This window comes from Palaemon carinicauda, chromosome 37 (genome assembly GCF_036898095.1).
Source record: "Palaemon carinicauda isolate YSFRI2023 chromosome 37, ASM3689809v2, whole genome shotgun sequence".
Taxonomy (NCBI): Eukaryota; Metazoa; Arthropoda; class Malacostraca; order Decapoda; family Palaemonidae; genus Palaemon; species Palaemon carinicauda.
The window spans coordinates 22,425,120-22,444,747 of record NC_090761.1 but is presented as its reverse complement, the minus strand read 5'-3'; the positions used below and the strand labels follow the sequence as shown (position 1 = coordinate 22,444,747).

At 48.1% G+C, this 19,628-nt stretch overlaps 1 protein-coding gene across 1 annotated transcript in view; it reads left to right on the top strand.

Moving 5' to 3' along the window:
• LOC137629494 (probable E3 ubiquitin-protein ligase HERC3) overlaps nt 1-19,628 on the top strand; it is a 105,086-nt gene that overhangs the window by 22,182 nt on the left and 63,276 nt on the right. The gene's annotated exons all lie outside the window — the stretch shown is intronic.

Genomic DNA, 19,628 nt, shown 5'->3' with positions numbered 1-19,628 from the left:
TATGGTAGACCTTCCCAGTCTTCATGGCCTCAACAAGCACCTTCCTCTACTTACCAGTTAATTTCTAGGTCCTCTGTCTTCTAAGGTGTCTAAGCGGCCCTTTCCATTCAAAGGACAGAAAGAGTCCAAGTCCTTCAGAGGAAAGAAGGGAGGAAAGGCAGGTGGCTGAGGTGGTCATTCCTAGTAGGAATGGCATTCCTCAACTCCTGCCACTTGTGGGAGAGGATCCCTACAGCACCTCTGGCAGAGGTGGCAGCTCCATGGGGCTGATCTCTGGACGGTCGAAGTGATCGCTCTAGGGTATCGCGTCCCGTTCATTCAATCTTCCCCTCCTCTGACTTGGGATCCAGTGCATTTAAGCTTCTATGAGAAGGGATCTGCAAATGAGCTGGCCCTCAGGGCCGAAGTCCAGACCATGCTGCAGAAGGGCGCTCTCCAAGAGGTTGCGGACAGGTCCCCAGGCTTCTACAGTCTAATTTTCCTAGTGAAAAAGATGACTGGAGGCTGGAGACTAGTCATTGATCTCTCCCCTCTGAACAAGCTTGTTCAACCGACTCAGTTCAGAATGGAGAATGCAGACATGGTCATCCAAGTGGTTCGTCCAAGGGACTTCATGTGCACACTGGATCTGAAGGACTCATACTGTACTTCCAGATCCCAATCCATCCATCTTCAAGGAAGTATTTGAGATTCATAGACGAGGAAAAATCATGACAGTTTAAAGTTCTATGCTTCGGTCTCGCGACAGCTCCTCGTGTATTCACTAGAGTGTTCGCACTAGTGTCATCTTGGGCTCGCAGAAACGGCATCCGTCCTCTCAGATATCTGGACGACTGGCTGATCCTAGTAGACTCGGAGACGACCCTTCTTCATCACAGGGACATGCTTCTCGAGTTTTGTCAGGACCTGCAGGTTCTGATAAATAACGAGAAATCATTACTGCAACCTTCACAGAGACCGGTATACTGTACCTCAGTATAATCATAGACACCGTCCAATGGAAAGTGTTCCCATCAGACGAAAGAGTACACAGACTGAAGGAAGTGGCTGCACCCTTCCTCAGGAAAGAAGTTCTTCCAGCCTCTTGTTGGTTGAGTCTGTTAGGTCATTTAACCTCTCTCATCCGTCTTGTTCCAAACGGCCGCCTCAGGATATGATCCCTGCAGTGGCAACTGAAGTCTGTGTGGAACCAGCTCTCCAATCCACCGGACATCCCAGTTCCTATAACTCAGGATCAGGTGACGGATTTGAGTAGGTGGATGCTAGACGAAAACCATCGTCGAGGCCAGAATCTTCTCGTTCCCCCTCCTTATTTGATGCTCTTCACAAATGCATCAAAAGAAGGGTGGGGGCCTCACCTGCTGCACCATATGATCTCCGGCCTTTGGTCAGAGTCGGAAAAGTACAAGCACATAATCTTCTAGAGATAAGAGCAGCATACCTAGCTCTTCATCAGTTCCAATAGTTGCTGACTTTTCATCGCTCATCCTTAAATGTTAACCCTGGAAAGGTATGATGGGTCGTATGCGACCCCTGCAGCATTTTCAAAACCTGTTTTTTCCCCATAAATCATCAGCTGTCTCGAATATGGAAGTGATCGACCTGCAAGGGGTGACTAGTCTACATGCCATTGTCTGCTTTAGGACTGATTTTCGTCTAACTTCCCTCCTTCCCCGTTTTTTTACCCCCCCAGGGGTCGACCTCGACCCTGACATACCTTTATAGGGGTAAGTGATCAAACAGCAAAGTTATTACATAATTATAAATTGTTGAACAGTGTTGATTCTTGTTTGGTTCTTTATAGTTGGAAAGTGTGGATGGATGGTGTGTCTACCACTTGCACGACATTGGTTTTGGCTTAGATGCCATATATTGCCGTGAGGTCCATCTTCCCTCAAATGCTAATTGTTCCGTAACCGAATTACAAACCACGCTATTTACAGAGGGTTTACCTTTTAGCGCAGCTGAAATGACGAGCCAATAGTTTTAACGAGGGTTAATTACCCCTGCGCTAGTTAGCGGGGGGTGGGGAAGGGTAGCTTGCTACCCCTCCCCCCTCCACACACCGGTGACTTGCTTCACTTCACTTTTGGCTCGGCGGTGATCAGACGTGTCTGCTCATCGCCCTCGTGACAGCCTTTAATTTTCTGCTTTTTCTTTTCAGCGTGTGTGTTGGTTGGAAGTTGACCTTCAGTTATTTCTTTACAATGCGTACATGCCCTGGAGTTGCCGGTCGTCCTTGTGGGACTTTCATGTCGGACGTAAATACGGATCCGCACACCCTCTGCCCTCAATGTCGGGGCCGACGGTGTGACCAGGAGAACATGTGCCGTGAGTGCAGGGAGTGGTCTGCCTCCCAGTGGGAGAGGTTTGGCCGTCGGCGTAAGAAGAAGTCCAAGAGAGACCGTTCTCCTCCGGGGTTAGCCTTGAAGGAGGAAGGTTCTCGGGACTCTTCTTCCGCCGCCCAAACCTCCTCCGAAGCTCCCCCTCGTCCGCCTCCTAAGGAGAGTCGGCCGAGTGGGAGCGCAGGCCCTTGTTCTGTTTCCCAACCTTCGGTGGGGGGAGAGGGCGTCGCCTCCCATAGCGAGGCGGTTCCCCCTCCTCCTCCGGGGGAGGTTATTGATAATGCCTTATCCAGTGATGATCTTTTACAGATTTGGTCGTCCCTGGGGCCTAAGGGCTTGCCCTCCAGGGTCGCTCTTATTGACCTTGTCTCGTTGGGGGCCGCTGTTAAGCAGTCGCCGGCGGTAGCAGAGGTAGACCCTCTGTCTATTGTCGACGTCGTGGTGACAGAGGCCTCCGACGTGGCTGGGCCTTCCGCCGCAGGTGCTGTTGCGGGTGATGGTGCTAAAGGCTCTCCTCCTCCTTCCGTACATCCTTCGAAGGGGGAAGTGAGTCCTTCGGTCTTGGCTGCTGCTCAGCTTCCTTCTGAGGGAAGTGCTTTAACGGAGACTCCCCTTCGGAGGACCGATGGTCCCAACGATCTTCCCCGAGGCCGCCTCCGCCGTAAGGCTCACCGTCCGCTACGCCACAAGGGCCTCCCTTCCCCTTACAGGGGGACTAAGAGACGCCTTTTTGGGTCCTCATCCTCCGGGGGGGACTCTCCTCGTCAGCCTCAACCTACAGCTCCGCCCTCCTTGAACCTCTCTGCAGACCGCTCACCATCTCCTGCCACATCTTCGCCTTCTGGAGAACTCGTCACCCGACGAGCAACGGTCCCTTCGGGGCTAAGGGATCCTTCCCTTACGCGAGCAGTGCTAGCGCACAAGCGCTCTCCTGCTCGCCAGTGCTCTCCTGCTCGCCAGCGCGCTCCTGCTCGCCAGCGCTCTCCTGATCTTCAGCGCTCTCCTGCTCGTCGACGATCTCCTGCTCACCAAGACTCTCCTGCTCGCCGACGCTCACCTGCTCGTCGGCTCTCTCCTGCTCGTCGGCTCTCTCCTGATGTTCGCCCCCCTCGCCAGCGCTCTCCTACTCGTCAGCTCTCTTCCGAGCGTCAGCGCTCATTTGAGGACCATCGCCCTGCGGTCTCTGACCACCCTTTAGTTCCTGCTGAACTCCCTGCTCACCATCTGCCTGGTCCTGTGGCTACGCAACATCGTGCTGCGCGTGTCAAAAACACATGTTCGCCAACGCGCCAGCGATCTGCCAGTTCCTGCTCGTGAACGCGCCGCGCCACCTGTCCTTTCACATGACACGCGTTGACCTTCTGCTCGCCAGCGATCACCTACGCGCCAGCGATTACCTCCTCGCCAGCGTTCACCTGCTTGCCAGCGCGCACAGGCGATCTTAGTATCGCCTATTCAACAGCGACAGCTAGCGCGCCAACGTTCTCCAACGCTCCTGAAGGAACATGGTTCGCCAGCTTCTAGCTCGCCATCGCGCCATCGCTCGCCATTGCACGATCGCCCTCCTGCGCATGCTGCTCGCCATCGCTCGCCCCTGCACGATCGCCCTCCTGCGGATGCTGATCACCATCGCACCCCATCACGCGATCGCCCACCTGCGCATGCTGCTCGCCATCGCTCGCCATCACGCGATCGCCCTCCTGCGCATGCTGCTCGCCATCGCTCGCCCCTGCACGATCGCCCTCCTGCAGATGCTGATCACCATCGCACCCCATCACGCGATCATTCACCTGCGCATGCTGCTCGCCATCGCTTACCATTACGCGGTCATTCACCTGCGCATGCTGCTCACCATCGCACGCCAGTGCGTCGACATGCCACATCGCGCCATCGCCAACTTGAGCGACTGCACTCACCAGCTCGTCATCGATCGCCTGTGGATCTACATCGCCAGCGATCTTCCTCACCTACGCGGCAGCGCGTTCCCTCGCTGTCGCGCCAACGCTTGCGTTCGTCGCCTCGGACAGGCGTTCATTTACCTGCCCGCCCGCGCGCCCGCGCGACCGCTCGCCCGCGCGCCCGCGCGCCCGCTCGCCCGCGCGCCCGCGCGCCCGCTCGCCCGCGCGCCCGCGCGATCATCCACCTGCGCGCCCGCGCGACCATTCGACCTCGCGCGACCATCGTTCGCGGCGAATTCCGCAGCCGGTGGTAGCAGCAGGAACGCGTGCTCCTAGAAGGCACTCGGGATCACCTCCATCCAAACACAGGTTGGTAGTGCAGGACGAGGAGAGGTTAGTACATCATTCTTCCCCACCTTCTTTTCAGGCAGGTACCGTCGTGTCCACTCCAAATGATCGCCCGATCCCTTTCCCTTTAGCGAGGATTTCGGACTCTGTGTCCTTGGAGCAGTAGACTTGGTTTGGTCCTCTGGCACGGGCGTTAGTGAGGGTTATGAAACCAGCACTCGCCGGCCAGGGTAACAAACCAACGGCTCTCTCTCCTACGCTGAAGAGAAAGAGAGGAGTGGACTTCGTGGTGACTTCCCCCAGGGCGAAGTTGGTTCCCAAGAGGTCGGTCGCGAAGAGCCCTTCTCCTGCACGAGTACTCTCTCCTTCTCCCGTGGACGAGGCCTTTCCGTCCTCAGGTGAGTCCTGTGGGGCGGTAGTCTTCCCCTTGGCACCAGGGGGGGAGACTTCGCTTCAGGCAGGAGAATCGTCTCGTGAGGAAGGGGCCCCTCGAACCTCGTTGTTGGGATCCTGTATCCCTCCCAGGAGGGAATCCAAGGATTCCAAGACGTCCCTAAATCCTCTGCAAGGATTCGTCAGGAACCCACGACTACCCAGGGGAATGTCCACGTATCACCCCAGGAACAGATTCCTGGGGCAGGAGACTTAGCTGCCAGCCCGCAGGGAGAACAGCAAGAATCCGAACATGCCTTCTGGCAGGTCCTAAGCCTGATAAGGCAACTTAACAGGCTTACGGATCCAGTCATCGCCCCCGTGAAGGCAAAGACACGATTCTGGATGAAGTGTTTGACGTTCGGAAGGCTCCTAAGACCAGTGCAGCTCTGCCCTGGTCTCGGGGGCTGAAGAGTGCCAGGGCTAGGGCCAACGCTCAGCTCGCACTTCTTGCCTCCTCCAGTCGTTCCACTGCCGGGAACAAGCTCATCCCTCCTCCTCGCCTCCAGCAGAGGAGGTATTTCGAGATCCTGGGTGAGCACAACCTCGCTCTTCCTCTCCATCACTCTGTGGAGGAGCTGGCGAAGGGAGTTCCCCTTGAGAAACTCTCTGCCCGGCAGGTGTCGTTCTCGGCGGCAGAGATCCTTAACCACGAGAAGGTCGCTAAGTGTGCCATGCAGGCCACTTCGTGGCTGGACTTCTGGCTAGGATCTCTGGGCATCCTATTGCGATCGGAGGACTTGTCCAAGGAGACCAATAGGAAGGCCCTAGAGACCTTCTTGCTCTCGGGCACCCGCTCCATCGAGTTTTTTGCGCACCAGGTTACCACCCTGTGGGCCAACTCGGTGTTGAAGCGTCGCGATGCTGTGTACGAGAGATTCCATCCGAAGGTCCCCGCCGTAGATGTGTGTAGGCTCCGACATGCATCCCTTCTGGGGGAGAGCCTGTTTGAGCCTCAAGACATGGAGCGAACGGCTGAGAGGTGGAGGAAATCCAGCACGGACTCCCTCCTCCACAGGGCCCTTACAACTCGGCCCTATAAGCCTCCAGCCCCGCCACAACAGCAGCAACAGCCTCGTAAGGCTCCCAAACAGGCACCGGCAGCTAAGAAAGTGGTGTCTAAGCCCCAGCCCTTTCCAGCCAAGGTCAAGAGGGGCGGTAAGTCCTCCAGGGGAGGCAGGACTCCTAGGGGTGGCGGCCGCGGCCGCAAGCCCTAGGGGTGGCAGTCCCCCTGCATGTCCAACTGTGGGGGGATGCCTTCAGAGTTGCGTCCGCAGGTGGCAGCAACACGAGGCCGATGCTTGGACGGTCTCTGTGATCGGCCAAGGTTATCGCGTCCCGTTCACAACATCTCAACCTCCCCTGACAGCGAATCCAGTGTCGTTGAGCTCCTATGCCACGGGATCGGCAAAGGGGCTGGCCCTTCAGGCCGAAGTCGAGACCATGCTCGAGAAGGGTGCTCTCCAGGAGGTCGTGGACGGCTCCCCAGGCTTCTTCAGTCGACTCTTTCTTGTAGAGAAGGCTACTGGAGGCTGGAGACCCGTCATCGATCTCTCAGCTCTGAACAGGTTTGTCAAACAAACCCGGTTCAGCATGGAGACAGCAGACACGGTGAGACCACAAGACTTCATGTGTACACTGGATCTAAAGGACGCGTACTTCCAGATCCCAATCCATCCGTCTTCCAGGAAGTACCTGAGATTCTGCCTAGACAACAAGATCTACCAGTTCAAGGTGCTGTGTTTCGGTCTCTCCACAGCTCCTCAGGTGTTCACCAGAGTGTTCACCCTGATTTCATCTTGGGCGCACAGGAACGGCATTCGTCTCCTTCGTTACCTGGACGATTGGCTGATCCTAGCAGACTCGGAGTCGACCCTTCTTCGGCACCGAGACAGGCTTCTGGGACTTTGCCAGGATCTGGGGATCGTGGTAAACCTTGAGAAGTCCTCTCTGCAGCCGTCCCAACGACTGGTTTATCTAGGCATGCTAATAGACACCAATCTCCACAAAGCCTTTCTATCAGATGACCGGATAGCAAGGCTGAGGAGGGTGGCGGAACCCTTTCTCAGGCGAAAAGAACTCCCCGCCCAATCGTGGTTGCGTCTCTTAGGCCACCTATCCTCCCTGGCCCGTCTGGTTCCAAACAGCCGCCTCAGGATGAGATCCCTTCAATGGCGGCTCAAATCCCGGTGGAATCAAGGATCCGATTCCCCGGACATTCGGGTCCCAATGGGGTCTCTGGAACAGACGGACTTGCGGTGGTGGCTGGCCGACGAGAACCTGCGGAAAGGAGTGAGTCTTCTCGTCCTCCCCCCGGAATTGACTCTGTTTTCGGACGCGTCAAAAGAAGGGTGGGGGGCGCACGTTCTGAACCAGAGGGCCTCAGGCCTTTGGTCAGAATCAGAAAAGTGCCTACACATCAACCTGCTAGAATTGAAGGCCGTCTTTCTGGCTCTTCAGCAGTTCCAACGGTCCCTGGCGGGTCACTCCGTGGTGGTGATGAGCGACAACACCACGGTAGTGGCTTATATCAACAAGCAGGGAGGCACTTTTTCGCAACAGCTATCCCATCTTGCAGTAGAGACTCTGAGGTGGACCGAAACCCACTCGATAACACTATCAGCTCGCTTCATTCCTGGCAAGAGGAATGTGCTCGCCGACAGTCTGAGCAGGGCTTCGCAGATAGTGAGTACCGAGTGGTCTTTGGATCCTCAGATAGCCAACAAAGTCCTGACTTTGTGGGGTTCCCCGACTGTGGACTTGTTCGCGACAGCCTTGAACTTCAAGCTGCCCCTGTACTGCTCACCAGTCCCGGACCCCAAGGCACTCTGGCAAGATGCTTTCCAGCAACGGTGGGACAACATCGACGTGTACGCCTTCCCACCGTTCTGTCTGATGAGAAGGGTGCTCAACAGGACCAGACTATCGGTCAACTGTTCCATGACTCTGGTAGCTCCGCTATGGCATCACGCGGAATGGTTCCCGGACCTTCTGCAACTCCTGACGGAACTACCAAGGGAGCTTCCTCCACGACACGAGCTTCTCAGACAACCCCACTCCGGCGTCCCTCACAGGGCCGTAGCCTCGCTTCGGCTTCACGCCTGGAGATTATCCAGCGTCTCCTCGCGGAGAGAGGCTTTTCGCAACAGGTTGCGGAGAGAATGTCTCGGCACCTGCGAAGGTCCTCTGAGGGAGTCTACCAAGCAAAGTGGAGAGTCTTTTGTGGTTGGTGTCGTGGAAGGGGTATCTCTCCACTCGATGCCACTACGTATTCCAGCAATAGCGGACTTCCTCGTGTATCTGCGAGAAGAAATGCGCCTTTCTGTCTCGGCAGTGAAAGGCTATCGCTCAGCCTTAAGCTTGGCCTTCAGATTGAAGGGCGTGGATATTTCTTCATCGCTAGAACTCTCTTTACTCATACGTAGCTATGAGCTTACCTGCCCCCAGTCGGAAGTGAGACCCCCTCCTTGGAACGTGGTTCGAGTCCTCAGGTCTCTTAAGAGACCTCCCTTCGAGCCATTACGCCAGGCCTCCGATCGCCACCTGTCTTGGAAGACGGCTTTCCTACTCGCCTTGGCTTCGGCTAAGCGAGTTAGTGAACTTCTTGGTCTCTCGTACGACATCGCCCATTCAAGGGGATGGGGGGAGGTAACGTTCAGGTTCGTCCCTGAGTTTGTGGCCAAGACTCGGAATCCTGGAGTGCCGGATCCTCGGTTCGACTCTTTCAGGATCGCGAGTCTCCGTTCTGTAACAAACGACCCAGACCAGCTGCTACTATGTCCAGTGAGGTGTCTGAGGCACTACTTGAAGAGAACGGCTGCAGTCCGTCCTCATGTGCGAGCTTTGTTTGTGAGCACAGGCAGGACAAAGAGGAGGGTCACCAGGAACACCATCTCAGCTTGGATTCGAAGGGTTATCCACCATGCCCTGAATCCTGACCCTCCTCCGTCACATCGCCCTCGGGCCCACGATGTCAGGGGTATTGCTACATCCCTGGCCTTCAAGAGAAACTTCTCTGTGACGCAGGTACTTCAAGCTGGGGTCTGGAAGCGTCAAACGACCTTCACAGCCCACTACCTGCAAGACGTGACCCACAGGAGCCTCGATACGTTTTTTATCGGCCCTGTGGTGGCTGCACAACAGCTGGTCTAACCTCAGGCTCCTTAATGGACAAGTAGCAGTAGGTTGAGGGCGTTGTTACCCGGTCTTAGTCTGCGTGAATGAAAGAGTATGTCTGACCCTTACTTCTTTCTTCATTCTCCCCTCTCTTGGGGAAGCAGCATCCTGGTCCTCGCATAGCTGACCTCGACCTCTGCAGGTAACCCATGCTTCTTTGTGCTCCTAGTATTAAGCTTAATACTGTTGCGTCTCCCATACCCTGACGAGGTGGTATGGGGAACGTCCTATCCTAGAATTCCTATCTGAAGGTCTCAAGGTCAACTTCATAGGATGAGTCACACTCTCCTCCTCACACTGCTTATGTAGGCCACTCGTTCCTAGCGATGCTAGGAACTTGTGAGGTACAGGGGCTCCCTCTATCTAGTGCTGCTCACTGAGGGATCGAGCCCCCGGGCAAGCCGAAGTCAGTAAGGCTGGGGACTTTCCACCCTTCCTAAGGGGTAAGTCACCCTCTGTAAATAGCGTGGTTTGTATTTCGGTTACGGAACAAATGACAAATTCGAAGATAATTTGTATTTTTCCTAACCATAAGAACCTTAGCTATTTACACATATGTGCCCGCCATCCCTGACCCCCAAGTCAAGTCCTACCTCTAAGTGAAGTGAAGCAAGTCACCGGTGTGTGGAGGGGGGAGGGGTAGCAAGCTACCCTTCCCCACCCCCCGCTAACTAGCGCGGGGGTAATTAACCCTTGTTAAAACTATTGGCTCGTCATTTCAGCTGCGCTAAAAGGTAAACCCTCTGTAAATAGCTAAGGTTTGTATGGTTAGGAAAAATACAAATTATCTTCGAATTTGTCATTTTCTGAATTTTTTTTATTTTTTGCAAATTTGATTTTTTTCTATTTATTTTGAATTTATCTTCAATAATGGCCAGCAGGCAGTATTCCCTCGGCATGGATGTCATCAACACACTTCTAATGGAGTTAAAAAGAGATGTTGATGATAATATAGAGTTTGCAACCCCATTCTTCATTTCAAGTGGTAGATTGGGCTGTAAGAGTTGTTGCGGTCTGCGGCCATTTTGTTGACATACCCGAAAGGTAAGTTGGCATATCTCTATATATTCTTGTTCTGTATAGAATTCGTGATATTTTGGTATATTTTAATGTATAAATATCATATTTTATAGGAGATACAATGATTTTCATAAGAAATTTTACATTGGGAAACTAGGCCGTCAAAAAATGACCTTTAGATTTCGCCCCTGATATAACAGTAAATTACATCTTAGTGCACATTTTATTATGTATTTCTGTTCTAGGATAATATGAGTTTATTCTATAAAAAAATTAGCCTCTTCCTATTTCATTTGGGTACCCAAAAAAATTCATGAAATTTGGACAAATTTTTTTTGGCCAAAAAAAGTTACCCGTTTTTTCTCATTTCAGATCTTGACTTCTATGGGTCCAACTCATTTCCAGCAATTACACGCTGTTGCTTTGCCATCTAAGAAGGTGTCCCTAAAGGGATTTATGTGTATATGTATATTTCTATTTTTTGTGATTATTTACGTCGTCTTTTTTTTGTATACTTAAATTTTTAATATATTTCCAATAAATAGTTATTTTGTAGATTGGTATCATTTATATTTTCAGTAGTTTTTAGCATTCTTTGAAGTATTTTTAGCAAGTCAAACAATACAGATTGAGGCATAACTAAATTTTTCCTGAATTTTTTTCGGAGTCGGGGTCGCGCGCGACCGAGTATACCCTTAAAGGGGTGTCCGAGGAGCGTACCTATCTAGGGTTAAATACACAAAAACATCCACGACTTTATGTTGCTCATCCTTAAATATTAAATTTAAAAAAAATTCATGACTATGTTGCTCATCCTTAAATGTTAAATAAAAAAAAAATAATCCATTACTTTACTTCGCTCATCCTTAAATATTAAATTAAAAAAATCCATGACTTTATGTCGCTTATCCTTAAATGTTGAATACCAAAAAAAGCATCCATGACTTTACGTTGCTCATCCTTAAATGTTAAATAAAAAAAAAATCCATGACTTTATGTCACTCATCCTTAATTGTTGAATACAAAAAAAAAAAAAATCCATGGCTTTACATTTCTCATCCTTAAATGTTAGATACAAAAAAAACATCCACGACTTTGCGTCGCTCATCCTTGAATGTTGAATACAAAAAAAAATCCATGACTACGTTGCTCATCCTTAAATGTTAAAGAAAAAAAAAAAGGTATGACTTTGTCGCTCAGCCTTTAATATTAAATTAAAAAAAAATCCATGACTTTACATCGCTCATCCTGAAATGTTAAATAAAAAAAAACATTCACGATTTTACGCCGCTTATCCTTGAATGTTAAATACCAAAATAACATCCATGTTAAGTTGGTTTCTACATCGGAAAATAATTATTGGAAGTCTATTTTTAGGTTATAAGTCCTTTTTGTGTTCAGTATGTTTATAGAAAACATTACAGTAAGTCACTTTATAAGGTGAAAATCCAACCTACGTCAAAAATCACCTTAACATCAGGGCTCTTGAAACTAATGAAAGACCAACTATCTCTATTTTTTTCTTCACATTATTATTCATTCTTTCTACTTTATATATATTTTTTTGGTATATAGACTAAGCTAAACCACACATTTTGTTTTATATTTTGCTATTAATCTTATAAAATTTATCAGTAAAGAATAAAGGAAATATTTAATGCATAATCTTTTAAGAATTAACTAGATGTCATATTAAAGAAAAATTTTAATCCTAATTTAGGAAATTTTTTTACTAAGTAATTGTACACTGTAAGATAGAACAGCACACTTATGGTAATCAAATGGCTTCTTTTGCACAATTCGTTAATTTTACCTAACTATTCTATATTTAGTGTACTGTATTATAACTTGTTGTCCTTTTAGGGATGCGGTAATAATTTAGAAGTGCATTTTCTCATATTTGTTCCTACATGAATACAAACCATCATCCTTTGATACTATTAATTAAGTGAACCTCTAAACGTCTGTTTAATAAGGTAAACATAGTTACCTGTCGTGTAGCAGGTAGACTCTGCCCACCTGACAGGTAAGCTCCGCCCTCTCGACAGGTAGACCCCCTACCCTCTCGACATGTAGAGCAACCCTCACTTTTACGGAGGCCATTGGATTGTACAGGCTTACTTTTTGGCATTTGCATCTGGCTGCTTTAGTCCATGCTTTTTCTTTCAGATTGTTCTGTGCTACCTGCTGTTATCCAACATTCTTGTTTCTGTGGAGCATGCCCTGTTCCATTCCTTGTGTGTGTGTAGACTTACAAAGACGACGACAACGTGAACCCAATGAATTTGGTTTTATTAGACATTGCTGGTGCTCTTTCAGGAGAAGGGTTCCACTGCCGTCAATTTTGAGGGGAGGATTGCCGCCCTTCTCTCCCTCAGTTTCAGCCAAATTCAGCATGTGCTAAGGATGCCCCCTGTGGCCGCGGGGGCATATAAAAATTAGAATAGCGCCAACGTTATCCCTGCGTGTCGTAAGAGGCGACTAAAAGGGACGGGACGAGGGGGCTGGGAACCCCCTCTCCTGTAAAAGTATCCTGTGAGACAGCAACAAAGAGATGGAGCTGGGGGGAGAGTAACTGCTCCCCGCACTCTAGTTTTGGGGTGTTTGAATGTGCGTGGATGTAGTACGATAGAGAGTAAAAGATGTGAGATTGGAAGTATGTTTAGAAGTAGAAGGATGGATGTATTGGCCTTGTGTGAGACAAAGATGAAAGGAAAGGGTGAAGTGATGTTTGGTGAAATGTCTGGTAGAGTGTCTGGGATTGAAAGGGGAAGAGCGAGAGAGGGTGTGGCTTTATTGTTGAGTGAATGGATGACAGGTAAAGTAGTGGAATGGAAGGAGATATCATCTAGGTTAATGTGGGTAAGGGTTAGGTTGGGTAGGGAATGTTGGGCGTTTGTCAGTGCGTATGGGCCAGGTAGTGAGAAAAGTGAAGAAGAGCGGAATGAGTTCTGGAGTGAATTAACTAGGTGTGTAGAAGGACTGGGTAGAAGGAATTATGTAGTTGTTATGGGTGACTTAAATGCTAGAGTGGGTGCTGGAGAGGTAGAAGGTGTCATTGGGAAATATGGCGTACCAGGTGAAAATGAGAGTGGTGAGAGACTGGTAGATATGTGTGTTGAACAAGAGATGGTAATAAGTGCTAGCTTTTTTAAAAAGAAAGATAAAAATAAGTATACATGGGTAAGAGTGGCAAATGGAAAAGTAGTAGAAAGGGCATTAATGGATTATGTGTTGATAACAAAAAGAATGTTTGGAAGATTGAAAGACGTGCACGTGTTTAGGGGTATGGCTAACGGTATGTCTGATCATTTTTTGGTGGAAGGAAAATTGGTTGTAGCAAAAGAGTGGGGGAATAGAGTAGGTGGATGTAAAAGGGAGCTAGTGAGGGTTGAAGAGCTAATAAAACCGGGGGTAAAAAGTAAATATCAGGAAAGGTTGAAAATGGCATATGACGAGGTGAGAGTAAGAGAAACTGGTAATTTAGAGGAGGAGTGGAAGTTAGCAAAAGAAAATTTTGTTGGGATTGCAAGTGATGTATGTGGCAAGAAGGTTGTTGGAGGCAGCATGAGGAAGGGCAGTGAATGGTGGAATGAAGGAGTGAAGGTAAAAGTGGAAGAGAAAAAGAGGGCTTTTGAAGAATGGCTGCAGAGTAATAGTATAGAGAAGTATGAAAAATATAGAGAGAAAAAGGTGGAAGTAAAGCGCAAGGTACGTGAGGAAAAGAGGGCAGCTGACCTGAGGTGGGGTCAGGGACTGGATCAGTCATATGAAGAGAATAAGAAGAAGTTTTGGAAAGAAGTGAAGAGAGTAAGGAAGGCCGGCGCAAGAATTGAAGAGACAGTGAAAGATGGAAATGGAAGGTTGTTAAAAGGAGAGGAGGTAAGGAAAAGGTGGGCGGAATATTTTGAAAGTTTGCTGAATGTTGAGGATGATAGGGAGGCAGATATAATTGCGGTTCCAGGTGTTGAGGTGCCAGTGATGGGAGATGAGAATGAGAGAGAGATTACAATAGAGGAAGTGAGGAGAGCACTAGATGAAACGAGAGTAGGAAAAGCATCGGGTATGGATGGTGTGAAAGCTGAGATGTTGAAGGAAGGGGGTGTGACTGTACTTGAATGGTTGGTGAGATTGTTTAATGTGTGTTTTGTGTTGTCAATGGTACCAGTAGATTGGGTCTGTGCATGTATTGTACCACTATATAAGGGTAAGGGAGATGTGCATGAGTGTTGTAATTCAAGAGGTATTAGTTTGTTGAGTGTAGTTGGAAAAGTGTATGGTAGAATACTGATTAATAGGATTAAGGATAAAACAGAGAATGCAATCTTGGAAGTACAGGGTGGTTTTAGAAGAGGTAGGGGTTGTATGAATCAGATTTTTACAGTTAGGCAGATATGCGAGAAATATTTAGCAAAAGGTAAGGAGGTGTATGTTGCGTTTATGGATCTGGAGAAAGCATATGATAGAGTTGATAGGGAAGCAATGTGGAATGTGATGAGGTTATATGGAGTTGGTGGAAGGTTGTTGCAAGCAGTGAAAAGTTTCTACACAGGTAGTAAAGCATGTGTTAGAATAGGAAATGAGGTGAGCGATTGGTTTCCGGTGAGAGTGGGGCTGAGACAGGGATGTGTGATGTCGCCGTGGTTGTTTAACTTGTATGTTGATGGAGTGGTGAGAGAGGTGAATGCTAGAGTGCTTGGACGAGGTTTAAAACTGGTAGGCGAGAATGATCATGAATGGGAGGTAAATCAGTTGTTGTTTGCGGATGATACTGTACTGGTGGCAGACACAGAAGAGAAGCTTGACCGACTAGTGACAGAATTTGGAAGGGTGTGTGAGAGAAGGAAGTTGAGAGTTAATGTGGGTAAGAGTAAGGTTATGAGATGTACGAGAAGGGAAGGTGGTGCAAGGTTGAATGTCATGTTGAATGGAGAGTTACTTGAGGAGGTGGATCAGTTTAAGTACTTGGGGTCTGCTGTTGCAGCAAATGGTGGAGTGGAAGCAGATGTACGTCAGAGAGTGAATGAAGGTTGCAAAGTGTTGGGGGCAGTTAAGGGAGTAGTAAAAAATAGAGGATTGGGCATGAATGTAAAGAGAGTTCTATATGAGAAAGTGATTGTACCAACTGTGATGTATGGATCGGAGTTGTGGGGAATGAAAGTGATGGAGAGACAGAAATTGAATGTGTTTGAGATGAAGTGTCTGAGGAGTATGGCTGGTGTATCTCGAGTAGATAGGGTTAGGAACGAAGTGGTGAGGGTGAGAACGGGTGTAAGAAGTGAGTTAGCGGCTAGAGTGGATATGAATGTGTTGAGGTGGTTTGGCCATGTTGAGAGAATGGAAAATGGCTGTCTGCTAAAGAAGGTGATGAATGCAAGAGTTGATGGGAGAAGTACAAGAGGAAGGCCAAGGTTTGGGTGGATGGATGGTGTGAAGAAAGCTCTGGGTGATAGGAGGATAGATGTGAGAGAGGCAAGAGAGCGTGCTAGAAATAGGAATGAATGGCGAGCGATTGTGACGCAGTTCCGGTAGGCCCTGCTGCTTCCTCCGGTGCCTTAGATGACCGCGGAGGTAGCAGCAGTAGGGGACTCAGCAGTATGAAGCTTCATCTGTGGTGGAAATGTGGGAGGTTGGGCTGTGGCACCCTAGCAGTACCAGCTGAACTCGGCTGAGTCCCTGGTTAGGCTGGAGGAACGTAGAGAGTAGAGGTCCCCTTTTTGTTTTGTTTCTTGTTGTTGTCGGCTACCCCCCAAAATTGGGGGAAGTGCCTTTGGTATATGTATGTATGTATGTATGCTAAGGATGTGTCACCTGGTTATGCTGCTGTGGTCTGTTTCTCTGTGATTGCATCATTATCAGCCTGCATGACTCTGGAGGAGATAAAATTCAGGTTCTCCCTTTTCCATTGCCTCATATTTGCTGAGTCTTTGCTGCATCTTCTGTAGAAGAATTGAGTAGAAGACATCATTGGAGAAGTCTAGCAAATCCGATTGATAGGAGTCATTTACTCTTAACTCACATGCAAGACGAGAGGTTTCGTTCTTATATGCAAGACGAGAGGTTTCGTTTCTGGAATTTTTCTGAATGTGGTTCAAGGATTCACTTCCCTTGTTGGACACTACATGATTGTATACCTGCCCCTGCTCTTCAGTGAATTGACGGTTACGGAACCTCTGGTATTTGCTTCGTTCCAGCTTTTCCAGTACACCATACCTGTGGAAGACGAACCTATGATCGTTCTCTTCATACTTACATTATGGGCTATGAGATCTTCCATTCATGAGTGCCGACGTTTCCCATGCTCTTTCCCTTTGTGTTTCGTCTTCATGAGAACGTTCCGATTGTGGGTCTCTCCTGGCAAAACAAGTCTTCTCACTCTTGTTCTCCATGGTTATTGTATCCCGCCTGATTGGTAGCATGCCATGATCAGGAATAATATGAACAGTAACCGTGATTGAGAATCATATGATTGGGAACGAGGCGATCGGGAACCTCACCAAACAGAACTTGCTTTTGTTCTTCAGATAATCGCTACTTTCAAGTTGCCAGGGAATTGGTACACCTGTTTTCTGTTCCTTCCCAGCACTACGAGACCAGAAATATTTCAAAGAGATTCTCTGATGGGCCAAAACTGTTCCGTGACCTAGATCTTACCGCTCCATGAATCTGGCCAAAGACAAGACATGCCATCTTCCCTAGTCTGGAGAGTTTCAGAGACACTAAGGTCTTCCAAGTCATTAATGCTTTATGGAATGGAACAGCTGACTTCTCAGGTCCAATTTCTGCACTCATACAAGAACCAAGATGCCACATTGTGCTCGCACAATCTGTGGCAATAATCCTCTCCAGCCAAAGTCAAGCAATCGATTGCTTCATTCTGTTCGCAGACCATCTGGTGACTATCCTAAAGGGAGGAAGGATTCTTTGAAGAAACGTTGAGATGATGATGTCATTGAAGAAGTTTTGGAAGATCTGTTATTAGACTACGTGTGTGTGACTCCTACTGTTTCTTCTCTGTGGAAGAGATAGTGTGGTATTAAGAATGTTTCCATTCTTTGAAGGGATCCTCGTAAGTTCTTGCCTTATTTGCAATGTAGGTTGAGACCCATCCCCTAATAAATGTATAGTTACGTGATACTAGTGCTCATGCACCCACTGCCTGTTATTGGTTTCTAATGAAAATATGCACATGCATTGCTGGTAGGAATAAAAAGCTTCTCAAGAGAAGTGAGGAATGTAGAGAACCTTCCCGCATTATGAAATATTGTCACATGCTACTTCCCCTACCTGTGTGCCGTCTTGTTCCAGGATGGGTTTCCACCGGAAACTATCTCCCCGAACAGTTTTGGGATTTCCTGCTCATGATGTTACCGACCAGCGACTGCACCCACGGTAGGGATGAAGGAGGCCTCCCTTCTTCCACTTCTTATCAGAAAAGGTGGACCTTCTCCACTGTCCATTGATTCAGTGATTGCAGCCCCGATAACAGTGACCCAATGGAACTGTTAGACATTGGGGATATCGTTCTGGGGTCTGAAATCTGCTGCCACGGAAGCTGCTTCCAGGATAAGCCTGAGCAGCTGCATGTTGGACTTTTGGACTTATATACTTCCCCTTAACCTGGAATTCTACATTCTTGAAGAGCAGAAGAATTAATCAGACTTAGTCTGACTTAGTCTTCCCAGGCAGAAGGCAAGGGCCTTTCTGAAGCTGCAGCTAGTTACCAGTGGGCCTGTTGGTCCTGAAGGAACACGAAGGAGAAGAATGCACTCAAAGTCTTCAAGATAGTTCTTCAGGTCTTTACAGTCAAGTTTTCCAGTGAAAAAATAGATTGGTACCTGGGGACTGATCTATTCCCCTTCTTTGACTCCATTTAAGATGATGGCAGCAAGTACCGTACGTTCTGCCATCAGGGAGAAGACTTCTTATTGAACCTGAAGAATTCTTGCATTTACAGTAGATACCCGTCTTTCAGTTCAATAGGAAGTAAAGTACCTTCTCAGGGCTTTAGTTACCAGTCCAAACCTGGAAGTTCAACTTCTACCAAGAGTTCATGCTTACCTCTTTTAGTGCCTCCTCGAAAGAGATTCACCCCTTGGGTTTTCACAATGATTGACTTGCCTATCTTGCTTCAGGACCAAGACAGTCAGCTTTCTTTTGACCATGATCTGAGAATAATGTTCAATTGGTAATTGCAGTCTCATGGCTGAGCAGAAGATAAAGGACTAAAGTATGCTGATAACACATTGAACGATTGTATGAGCAAACCGAGGAAGCTAATGCAACCAAGAACTTCCGGCACATAGATGTCAGTGTCTTTTGAGTTTCCTGCCATCATTGGAATAATTGTATGACCTATGTTCCTATACCTTGATTGTTTCAGGGTTGATGGATGCTTATGGTCGGCAACCAGTAATTTTCCTATCTCTGGATTTCAATGGAACAGGAACATTGGATGATCGGGTCCAGTTGCTGATTGACGAGATCCCCTCCAAGGGAGTTCCACTTGATTCCCCACTTCCAGGGGTCCCACTGTTTACAGATGTATCCAAGGAAGGTGGGGCACACTTGAGGAGCTGTAACACCTGGATATCAACTTACTGAAAATCCAACCAATGCTTTTAACTTTGAAAGCTTCCTAATAGAGTTTGACTGGATACCAGGAAACATTGAAAAATGACAACTTCACTGTTGTGACTTTGATCCTACAATTGGGTAAGCAAGTTTGTAGCTGATGTGATAAAGCTGAGAGGAAAGTCCATTTCAAACAAGGTAAACGTTTTAGCAGGCACAGTCACCAGGGGCACAGAGTAGGACCAGAGGGGTCTCTTCTACATTGTGTAGGGGAAAGGCTTCTCGCTCTTCATGTGCCTTTAAGACTGCCAAAGGGGTAGTTCCTGTTTAATGGCTTTGCTTTAGAATTGTCTCTTTCCTACCACCTGATGCGAAGAATTTTATTTAAATTCTTGTTTTCAGAGGTATGACAATATTTATTATCTTACTTCTCTTAACCCTAAAGCTTGAATTTGATTTGGGGGTTTTTCACCCTTTAAGTGAAGATTTATTCCAGTAATTTGAAAGGCAAGTTCAAGTTCTTTGGTTTCAACCTTTGCCAAAGAATTATTATACCAGACATTTCAAAACATGGTGTTTCTTATCTGTAGTATCCTTCCTTTCCTTCCCTGTCTGAATCAAAGGTTATACCAGTATAAAAATTGCTTCTTTTTCTACCGTAGTAATGTTTGTAGTAGTTTTTCTGTGTTATTTCACTCACATAATAGGTCTGGTATTTGCATCCTGAGTAGTGTAAAGTTTCTGGGAATAATAGGTTAAAAACTCTACTTATGTAGAAAAGGGTTGGTCTGTGCCTCTTTTGGTTAAAACCAACCAAATGATTGGCTACAGATTT